The 11356-nt window shown below is 45.6% G+C and overlaps 1 pseudogene; it reads right to left on the bottom strand.

Annotated features, from left to right (window-relative positions):
- Positions 1-7016: 7016 nt before the first annotated feature.
- LOC120662708 lies at positions 7017-10936 on the bottom strand (annotated as a pseudogene).
- Between the last annotated feature and the right edge of the window lie 420 nt (positions 10937-11356).

Below are 11356 nucleotides of genomic sequence, written 5' to 3'. Positions count from 1 at the left end.
GGTTTGGTACCGGCCCAAACCGGAACCGGACCGGACCGGTTTGACCGGTAACCGGTCAAACCGGACCGGTTCCCATCGGTAAGGGGAACCCTGGGTGAGTGGTGACATCATCATTTTCATAATTACCAGCCTAGTTTCCTGTGGAAATCCATAGAGATAGGGTGTGTATACATCTCTTAAATTTGGGGTATGTGGTGCTTGTTAAAAAAAAGCAGGCCCAGTTACGGCTTTACTGAATTACTGTGCTTAAAAAATGTGGTATGTATTTGGATGAGGTGAGGGTAAGTGAACATTTGCGTCTTTACTTAATTATTACTGCGCCTTTTTCTCTTTTTTTTTTACAACAAGCAACAGCTAATGCCTCTATCATCATTCAGTCTATCCTCTGCACCTCTCAGTTCTCTCGTCTAATATACAGGTCCATTCGCGGAGTTCGGCCTACGGACAATCATGCCGAACGTGGGCACGTGGCCCAATATGATGCCCTACTGAGCGCCGTTTTTTCTTTTTTATATTTAAAAAAAATTAAAATTTCAAAAATATATGTCGGTTTTGGAAAATTTCAAAAATATACCCTGGTCGCCCTATGGGGGGGCGACAGGGCTCAAATGTAATTTTTTCTTCTTCAAATTTGCAACGAAGTCTCTGGAGAAAAAAAAGAGGGGGGCCTGTCGCCCCCCAACGGGCGACAGGCCAGTGGGCCCGCTACGGGGCCGGTCGCCCCTTCTGCGGGCGACAGGGGGGTCCTGTCGCCCCCCCCCCCCCCCCCCACGGGCGACCGGGTCAGGCCGCCTATATAAGGCCTCCCCCTCATTCCCTCCTCTCATTTGACCTCAAAAAATCCAAAAAAATCCAGAAAAAAGCGAGGGGTGAGAAGAAGGGAAGCAGCGAAGCTCTGCCGAATTCCTCACTTGTGATCTACCGGTAACTTTCGTATAAATTCGTTGATATTGTATAACAATTTAATTTAATTAGCAGATTAGCTGAATTAGATTAGGTGCTTTAGAACACTGGTTTAGTATTACAATTTGAGTACTATTACAGATTTTTTCAAATAAAATAATTATACATTAGAATAGAATTATGATAGTACCTTATTGATATTGCAGTATAAGACAATAAAATTATAACAGTACTTATATTTTCACGCATCGATTTGGTATACGATATGTGCATTGCTTAAATTATGGTTTGTTATTTGGGGCACCACACTATAGCGCCAATGTCTTCGTCAGGATCAACCTACATTCCGTGGAGCAAGTGTAAAGCCACCGTACCCAAAGGAATTGATGTGCCAATGTGCTTCTGCGGTTCGTTATGCAAGTTCATGCAATCTGAGGTTTTAGGAGATGACTACGGCATGAGGTTCTTTATGTGTGAGAACTACGAATATGATCCACCTAAGCGATATGGCAAAGACCGGGCCAAGGTAGCAGGACAACATACGCTATTTTTCTATATGACCTAACATTGAGTTATGATTCTAACTTGTGTTGGACAAAGTCTTCTCCACCTCTTTGTGATTTTATGCAGTGGTTCGACACCGTGCAGTCGCATCAGGCAAAGGACATTGTGGAACAAAAAGCAAGATGGGCTGCAGAACGTTGGCGCCGAATGAAGCACGAGGAACAGCAAGAGGAGAAGCGCAACAAAGAGCAAGAAGAGATCCGCAAGAGGATGGAGGAGGTGGATCGTAAGGCGGCGGCCGAACGTGAAGCTGACAGGGAGAGAAAGCGAGAGAGGGCACGCCGTGCGAAGGAAGCCGGGCCCGAAGCAATTAGGAAGGGCAAATATCCTAGGTGCACTCAGTGGAGTAGTACCATGTAATCCCGGCATTTTATATTCCATAAGGCATGGTAGGTTTAGATGCAACAAGAAATTAGTTGTTTATGTTTTAAGTTGAGAGCTTAACTCTCTGTGTTGTAGACTTTACCATTAATTTGCAGTTGTAGCCGGGAGTCTATGAAATCTTTGAGCTTTTCCTTAATATTTTCGAAACTTTTCATGTCAATAGAATACTAAAAAACACACATTAATATAACGATAAGAATTAAGAACTAAGAAATACATCAGGGTCTGCTGCTAAAAAGCTCGAATAGCTCAAAATAGGAACCATAGTGTATCTAGCTACGAGTACGAGATCACAGGTTGCCACTGCTCAGCACGGCGATCACGGGTTTCCCAAATGTCGCATTCTTTGCCCAGACATACGTGACAAAAGACGACAACCCAATAGCAGTGCTCTTCCAACATTTCAAAAAGATGTGACAAGACGGCAACCACACCAGCTCACCTTCAAAGCAGTCTCTCTGGCGAGGACGACGGACCTGTCATTCTACAGCGAAGGTCTGTGGCGTGTAGTGGGGAAGGCGGCATCTAGGCGCGATCGACCGAGCGGCAGTAATGCAGTGCTGTGAGTCTGCATGCACAGAGATGCATCGAGTAGTCATTTCGAGAATCGAATCTAGCCTTTTCAGTGTTAGGTCAGGTAGCCTCTTCAGCGTGTTGTCATGTAGGTTTTTTAGGTGCATTTACACTCCACACTCCGGGTATCAGACCTTTGTGCACCTATAAATACTCCCAAGTTTGTGAACTCCCAGCACAACTCAAACATCAAACCTCATTGTATACCCAATGTCTGGAGGTGGGTCCAGCGGGAAGAATTACTATGGTTTTGGGAAAGGAAAAAGGGGAAGAAAGGGAGACCCCATAATATGGGAGGGGCCTCTTGGACCTGATTCCTTTCCGGAACCAGTGTTTTAGTTTCCGCCACAGCACAAGAGTGAATTTACCAATGAAACTCCTCTTCGACAATACGATAACCGTAGAGAACCGTGGCCAAAATACAGACATGGTGAGGACTGCTTAGTGCAGATGTGCACCGACGGGATGGATGGCGGTCGGCGTTTCTTTAAATGTCCACACGCATGGGTAATACTCGGTTGTTTCATTTCTTTATCTTCAATGAGACACCTTACATGGAATTTGTTTTGCAGTCTTCCGATGCTCCAGAAAACTGTGGTTTTTACTAGGTGGGTAGATCCTGCACCAATTGATTCTGTTCAGGAGTTCATCGAGAACCTCCAGATAAAGATCTTTGATCTGGAATGTAAGGTGAACCATTATGAGGAAGTGAGCGAGGGTAACAAAAACGACGAAGTTGATGATATCAGCAATGCAGCCGGTTCACAGGATGAACCATGTACTATTCCTTACTGCAACTGCCCTTGTCACAAGAAGAAGGGCCATGCGCCTCCGGCACCACCGCCTGCACCACCTGCAATGGGTGGATACTGCGGAGAAGGCTCAACGCAGTTTGCTACGTGGGGGTACGGCTACTAGGACTACCCTAGTGCTAGTGACATGCTGTATGATTGTATTTATTCTGTTTTTTTTTAAATTACCTAAGGCATGTTAGGTTAGTCCGGAATCTGTTTACCGTAGTTTGCAACGGGTTCTGACATGCCACTGCATGTGTGATGTGTGTTTCATTATCGTTGTATTATGATGTAAAATTTGGTGGTTCACATTACATAATGCATTTCTTAGTTCTTATTTCTTATCGTTATATTAATTACATGTGTGCTTTTAAGTTACCTGTAGATCAGGAGTACGCAATTCGGCAGAGCTTCGCCGCTTTTCTTCTCCTCACCCCTCTCTTTTTTTCTGAATTTTTAGGCTCAAATGACAAAGGGAATGGCGGCGAATGGTGGCCAGAGTTTAAGCAATAACGGAAGCAGCAGCAATTAGTGGATTCATGTTGAGTTCCTCGTGTCAAAAAAAAAGAAATGGTTAAGGATACAATCAGCCAAGAAATTATTACTTCGAACTTCTAAGCTCTATTGGTAGAAGTAACTAATAAGTACAAATAAATGATAATCGAAATCGTCCGAATTGCTTCGAGATCTCGATTTTAGTTTCTAATCATTATAGGTTTGTGCAAATCAACGTGAAATCTGCATCTACCAGACATCCGCGCTGACAAAAAAGTTTATAGTTCGAAATCACATGAAAAGTAGTTTCTCTAGTGTCATCCTTTAGAGGCCGCATCGCCCACCAAAATTGACATCCGACACCTTCCGTAAATTTCATGATAATTCGAACTCGATTTCCAAATCCTTCTGCAAATATATCACAATAAATCTTCGGACGCTGGAGGAATTTTATGCAATTCAATAGGCTTTCTTGGCCAGGGTTTAAAACACAGGACCCTGTCGCCCAACGGGCGACAGGGGCCTGTCGCCCCTGGGGCGGGCGATAGGGGCCTGTCGCCCGTTGGGGGGCGATAGGGGCCTGTCGCCCATTGGGGGGCGATAGGCCCCCCTCTTTGTCGCCCGTTGGGGGGCGATAGGCCCCCCTCTTTTTTTTCTCTCCAGGGACTTTGTTGCAAATTTGAAGAAAAAATTTACATTTGAGCCCTGTCGCCCCCCCATAGGGCGACCGGGGTATATTTTTGAAATTTTCCAAAATCGACATATATTTTTGAAATTTTAATTTTTTTTAAATATAAAAAAGAAAAAAACCCCTACTGAGTACCGAGCCCATTACGGTCCCGTGGACGTAATTTTTCCAGTTGATACGCAAATACACAAATGTTTGGATCTGAAAACATGGCCCGTGCATCTTCAAAGCGGAAACAACCCGCTACTAGCGCCGGGTGAATGCCCGTGATTAGAGATGTAAATGATACACCGTATTCGAATTCGATCCAATTTGAAAGAGTTTTATCCGTTCGTATCTGATTTTAGATATTTAATATCCTTAACCGATCCGTATCAGATGCTAGAAGTTAGATTTTTATGATATCAATATCCGTTACAATTTTATCGGTTTGTATTTGATTCATTTACATCCTTACCCATAGTTATCCTTCAGTGGTGACGATTCGACCAACCACCACCTGAAGATTTCTCCACCATCTGTTATATTTAATGGGCCGCCAGCCCAACATCCGATGCATGGGCTCTTTGTGTGCTATGCACTCCAGCTAAAATCTAGTGCAGTACCGTGATTACTAGAAATGGTCGCGGTGTTGCCGCGTATGGCCAGTGGGCAGGCCATAGAATTAGGATTAAAAGTTTGTGAGTCTGTGTTTTGCAAATTTAAAAGGCTGTATAACAGAAAGGATGTGATTGAAAATAATTGCATGTAAAACTAAGAGTTCATATGCCTAGTAATATTAAGCGAAATTGAACTCCCGTCGTCAGCCATTCCATGCAATTTACTCATCATCATATTATGAATAATGGTATTTTTGTAGATGTATAGTTGATCTGCCAATGTAACCTGCAGTAATCCATTTCAATAAGCAAATGATATGCATGAGAATACATGACAATTAGAAGCAAACAATACACAGCTGCCAGTAGTTTAAAGAAGCGTTTTGATTTAGTTATTACAGAAGAACACTTGGCACCATATGGATAATGCTCGGGAGTGTGGACGCCAACCCCTTCCTTGCCTACTAGTGATTGGCGCGCGCCCGTGCGCGCGGGTTGTTGAGCGGGTTGTTGATGTGTTGTATATGTTGCATCATCAAAATAGAATTTCAAATGATGGTTACACATATTCAATAGTTTTACCTAATTTAAAATTACGAAGTTCATTGTTGATCCAAGTTAAGAAAAAATTGATACATGAAAAGCAGTGTAGACTATATGTGCATGCAACATTGCTGACTCGGATGCTCCATTTGTTTTACTGTGTAATCGCCAGTAAAAGGGAAAAAGTTCACAAGAACAGCTGCAGCTTCATCGCAGCATAGTTTCAGATTTACTGGCAGATAAGAGGAAATTGGCATCAGCGTAGGAGTACTCGTTCTTGCGGTGTTAGTTGGTTTGTTACAATTATCAGCAGTATTTCCATTTTCTGGGTTCACTGTTATAGTGCAAATATGTGAATTTGAAAGGTAAATATAGTCATGTATGTTTACATATGAATAGGATATGATGAAATGGTAGAGTTTTTCGCGATCGTGGCTGACCACGTTTTTTATAGGATGTGTTTAGCCCTTTTGGCCAAACTTTTTTGGAATCAAATCTTGCTATTTCGGACTACTAAATAAAGTCTATTTGCAAAACTTTTTACACGGATGAGTTTTGAATCACAAGACAAATCTAATAAACATACTTAATCCATAATTAATTCATAATTAGCGAATGGTAATTGTAGCATCGATGTTGCAAATCATGAATTAAGTAGACTCATTAGATTCGTTTCTCGATTTACAACCCATCAGTGCAAAAAATTTTTGTTAATAGACGTCATTTAGTACTCTATGCATATGTCCAAATGTGTGATGTGATGTTTTTTGCCTTTTTTTTGGCATCTGAACACAATGAAATGGTAGAGTTAATCATAAGTATTGCGTCACTGTGAAGACCGTTTGTGATTGGAGGGGGGGCATCATGAAAAAGTACAACATCCAAAGGGAGAAAAGAAAAGCAAGGAAAATAGATAATATATATGGAGGCATGGAGGAAATGCGAGAAAATAGAAAAGATATTTTTATTCACCTACACATGGTTGCCCTTGAATTAGCACCGGATAAGATGCAGCTACGATAATTCACATTCTCTATTGTTTCTAATTACAGGTGTTATGCTCTGTACACTACCACTGACCATAACCTCCCACCGGAGGCCCATGGAGACGAGGTGCAACGCACGGATGGCACCGAGGCAAAAAGCATGGCATGCGGCAGCCGAGGACTGTTGCCTATCGGACAGTAGTCGTCTCCCAGTAAAAAAAATGGTCAAAAGAAGCTGGCCGGTGTCGCAAGCCGACAGGATGTACACGTCGCCGATAGGAGGACGCGTGGCGACAGCGACCGCGAGGCAGCAGCTGAATTCACCGGATGCTACGAGCCAGGCGATGACGATCGGACGAGCAGCTGATTTTCCGATGACGTGGCCAGGCTGCGCGGCTGCCGAGCCCGCCGCGTCTGTTATATAGAATATGCAGGCACTTGCCTGTGTCTTCCTTGTTGCCATCCATGGAGAATTTGCCTGCTACCATGATATTATGTACCTAAGAGTGTTAACTTGCTGTCTTGTTTGACCACAAGTATAACTAATTTTTTAGTTTGGGGCGGTTCAGAAATAATTTGACATTGTGTAAATTGCAAAGCATCTATTGTAGTAAATCCATGTAACTGGCGTGCATGTCCAGCCATTTCTGATCATTTATAATTTGAAAGTTATGCAGTAAAGAATGTCAAATGCTCGATCATTTTCTGGAAAAAAGGTCAGATGGTCCTACCTGGAGGTAATTGTGAAAACATAATTGCTCTTACCCAGCTTCTATTAAAATCTAATAATATGCGTATATCTCTAGAGGGCCTCACACAGGTGTTAAACATTACGCCTATAATGCTGTATGGATTTCTGTACCCTTACTGAAAGTAATTGCAAAATAATTAACTGGCCCTAGCTAGCTTCAGTGCGTTTCTAAGAAAACATGCAAGTCAGTTGGGCTCACTGAAGTCCTCCAAATTTGTAAGAATATAGCTATGTTGACAACCACCAACTATTCGATTCAGTCAGACTGTCAGCCTGAAAGGCCTTTCGGGATAAAAGCCTAAACTACATCAGCCCTGTAAGATTTCATCCCTATACAAATGTAACAGTAAAAGAATGACATACCTTTAAGTAGATTTAGGAACACTGCTCCAATCAATGACTTTGGCTTAGCTGTAGCAACACCAACTTCAGATTGCAGTTGTTCATGAAGATTGCCAAACTACTTTCACAGTTCGGATCAACATAATAAGAAATGCTGAAAAGTTTGACAGACAAACCTGCTTGAAGATCAAGCATCTGAATTAGCATGAATGTAATATTTACACCAGCTACAGCAAAGAGATATTCCCACAACTTTCTATCACCAGTCTTCTTACAAAGAGTTCCTGGAAGGATTTCTGCAGAGAAAGGGACTCACTGAGTTGAATTTCGAGCCCAATTTAAAAGGACGTAGTTCAACATAGTGGTGGTAACTGGATTTCCCGTTGTTCTTTTCTAATTACATAATGCAGCATAGCTGGACAAATATAACATCTTTACAGCATCTAAAAGATAAATTATCGATCCTTTCTTCATTTAATGAAATCATGAATGGATCATTGCCTGTTCAATTGCCACAGTAGGAAGAAGGTAGAGTTTCAGTGAAATTCCAAGAAACATGTAAACTATGTGACTCCTTTAGATCCTTTTGAGCTCAAGCTTAATAAATAACATTTAAAGCCACGGGATGCATAAGCTGACATTGCAGAAATGTTGAGATGAATGTGCTGTACCCTTACTGAAAGTAATTGCAAAAAAATTAACTGGCCCTTGTTAGAGTATATTAGGCAACTCCAGATATAGTAGTTTAGGATTAATGTAATCCCGTGATAGCCTTCCTTATCTCTAGGGGAGGTGTCTTGCCCTCCAAGCCTTGTACTCCTATATATACCGCCCAAGGGGCTCATTGCAATACAATCGACCACATTATACGCATCCTACCTTTCCTACATGGCATCAGGCCCCTAGGTTACGAGATCCTAACCCTAGCCGCGCCGCCGCTTCCGCTGCACACGCGCGTCCCCGGGGAGATCGAGATTGATCTCCGCCGGGGGCAGCGCCCTCCTAGGATGCGCCGCGGATCCCTCTGATCCGCGCCGCCGTCATCATCAACCAGCAGCAGGAGGGCTGACCTCTACTGTCGCCGTGGCCGCGTCGCTCGTCGGCATCGCCATGGCCCCGCCTTGGGCCGCCGCCGCCTCTGCGTCGTCGTCTTCGGCACCACATCAGCACTCGCCGCCCCTTCCGCGCAACGTCCAGGCGCCCCCCTCCCACTAGCGCCGCCGCACCGCTGCCCCTAAGCGCGAGTGCGTGCCTGCGGAGGAAGCTGTGGGGCCGCCAGGACACCGCGCCATCGGGGCCATCGGGCCAGCGCACCGCCGACCGACATCGCCGCCGGGTCGCAGCGCCCCTCCATCGCCGGCTACCTCCCCTGTGCCATCGGCCGCCGCCCTTCCTCTCCCAGCGCCGCCTCTGCTTCTCGAAGACGCTGCTGCGGGGGCGGATCTTGGCCTGCCAAGCGGAGGAGAGCCGCTCGGGTTTCCGATCTCCTCTGTTTCCTCTGTCCCGTGTTGACTCGCGGGGAAGAGACAAGGAGGAGAGAGGAATTCGCTACAGCACCCGAGATTGTACCCGGAGGTCACCCTGCTGCTGCTATGTGTTTTTCTTAGGTTTTTCCCGATTCGTTATCGGGTTTGTGTCACCCTGCCGTTCGTCTTCGATCCATCGTCGACCCTCCCGAAGGACGAGGTTGTTGTTGTGCCCTCCAGGCTCCAGCAACGACATTCGTGATCAAGCCACACTACCGGTGTCGTCGCCTTTTCAGGCGGTGGCGCCACTCGCCGCCGGTCTTCGTCAAGCAGGCACTCGATCCACCTCCACGCCTCCAGCCGTTCTCGCATGGACATCGCCGCCGATGTTCCTGAAGGAAGATGTCATCGCCACCCCTGATCTGAGCGCGACACTTGCTGCAACCTGCGCCATCGCCACCCCTGTCCTGAGCGTGACCTAAGTCGCAAACCGCGACGTCTACCTTCGTCATCTGCCGCACCGTCCTGCTGCTGTCTTCGGCAAGAAGCTACTGAATTTGTGAACTCGAGCACCTCGACGACGCTTTGACCCGCGCCCCCTCCACGGCTTCGACCACGTCCACCTCGACTTCGGCTATTACAGCACTAAAGGGCTATCATCTGCATGAGTCTCCAGTCAAAGCTTTCGCATCGGCATTCCGACTGCAGGGGGGATACGTCTCCATTGTTCTCCAGTCTGACCGTTCGTGTTGCTACCGCTACGACTGCGGGGGGATGTTAGAGTATATTAGGCAACTCCAGATATGGTAGTTTATGATTGATGTAATCCCGTAATAGCCTTCCTTATCTCTAGGGGAGGTGCCTTGCCCTCCAAGCCTTGTACTCCTATATATACCACCCAAGGGGCTCATTGCAATACAATCGACCACATTATACACATCCTACCTTTCCTACAGCCCTAGCTAGCTGCAGTGAGTTTCTAAGAAAACATGCAAGTCAGTTGGGCTCACTGAAGTCCTCTAAATTTGTAAGAATATAGCTATGTTGACAACCACCAACTATTCGGTTCAGTCAGACTGTCAGCCTGAAAGGCCTTTCGGGATAAAATCCTAAACTACATCAGCTCTGTAAGACTTCATCCCTATACAAATGTAACAGTAAAAGTGATTTTACAAACTGGAGAGTTCTTAGAGAAGTACAGTAAATTCTCCAAAAATATAAAACCACCACCTCTATAAATTCAACAGAACATATGGTCACACATTTGAAATTTAACAAATGAATGGCTTGGTAAAATGCACACATTGTTATGATAGGAGGAAAGACCTGAAATCTGTAGATGGATCTTTCCCTTGCCATGCCATCTCCTTCAACGGATCTGATACTAGCCCTAGAAGTTCAGTTGCAGGAAAAGAAGCCAAAGGGCCTTCAGTTCTTTCTAGTGGATATATGTGTCAGTACATAACCAAAATTAGATAGAACTGAGGAAAGGGAGATGGAAATGCATGCTATAGATTCCCTTGCAAAACTGAAACAATTCAGATATCCTTATTTCTTAGGGCATGGGAGCACCAGTAACAAATTATTACTAACAAGGATAACAACTCATAAGCAAGGATATGATTGTTGTACACAGCGGCCAGCTGGACGCGGCGGTTCTTCCGTGGCGGCTTCTCGTGTTCCGTTCTCCTCCTCCGCGGCTCGGCGGCCATCTCGGCGCGGTGCGCGTAGCGGCCCGGCGGGAGGCCCTGCGGCGCAGCGGCTCGGCGTGGTTGCCCGGAGGGCAGCTCAGCGTGGCGGACGGTGGCGCGCGCCCCTCTGCCACATTCGCTGGTTCCCCGGCTCCATTGCTCACCCCGTCGTCACGGTCGGTAGCAGCTGCCTCGTCCTTGCCCGCATGGTCACCTTCACAGAGGAGTCACCCCTGCCGTTCCCCAGCCCAGATCTAGGGCACGCGCCGGTGGGGCAGCGGCGGCGCGAGGCAGGGCGACGCGAGGAGGTGTGGTGGACTGCAGATTGATTTTAGAAAACTTTAGGGGCTTATTCAAAAACATTTCTGAGAGAGGAGAGTGGATGGCGGGTTGTATACCTAGAAAGTTCGAGGACTTTTGTGCAAAATGACCAGAAAACATAGATCTGAGATGTCCGTTCGGCCGATCCGATGGCCGGGAAAAGCTGGCGACGTGTCCTTATGACCACATGCAGCACATGCACGGTCCACTGAAAACGACATTTAGCAAGAGACGTCAACTAAAAAAATTCATAAAT

The sequence above is a fragment of the Panicum virgatum genome, chromosome 2N, assembly GCF_016808335.1.
Source record: "Panicum virgatum strain AP13 chromosome 2N, P.virgatum_v5, whole genome shotgun sequence".
NCBI lineage: Eukaryota > Viridiplantae > Streptophyta > Magnoliopsida > Poales > Poaceae > Panicum > Panicum virgatum.
This window is presented reverse-complemented; position numbering and strand designations above follow the sequence as displayed.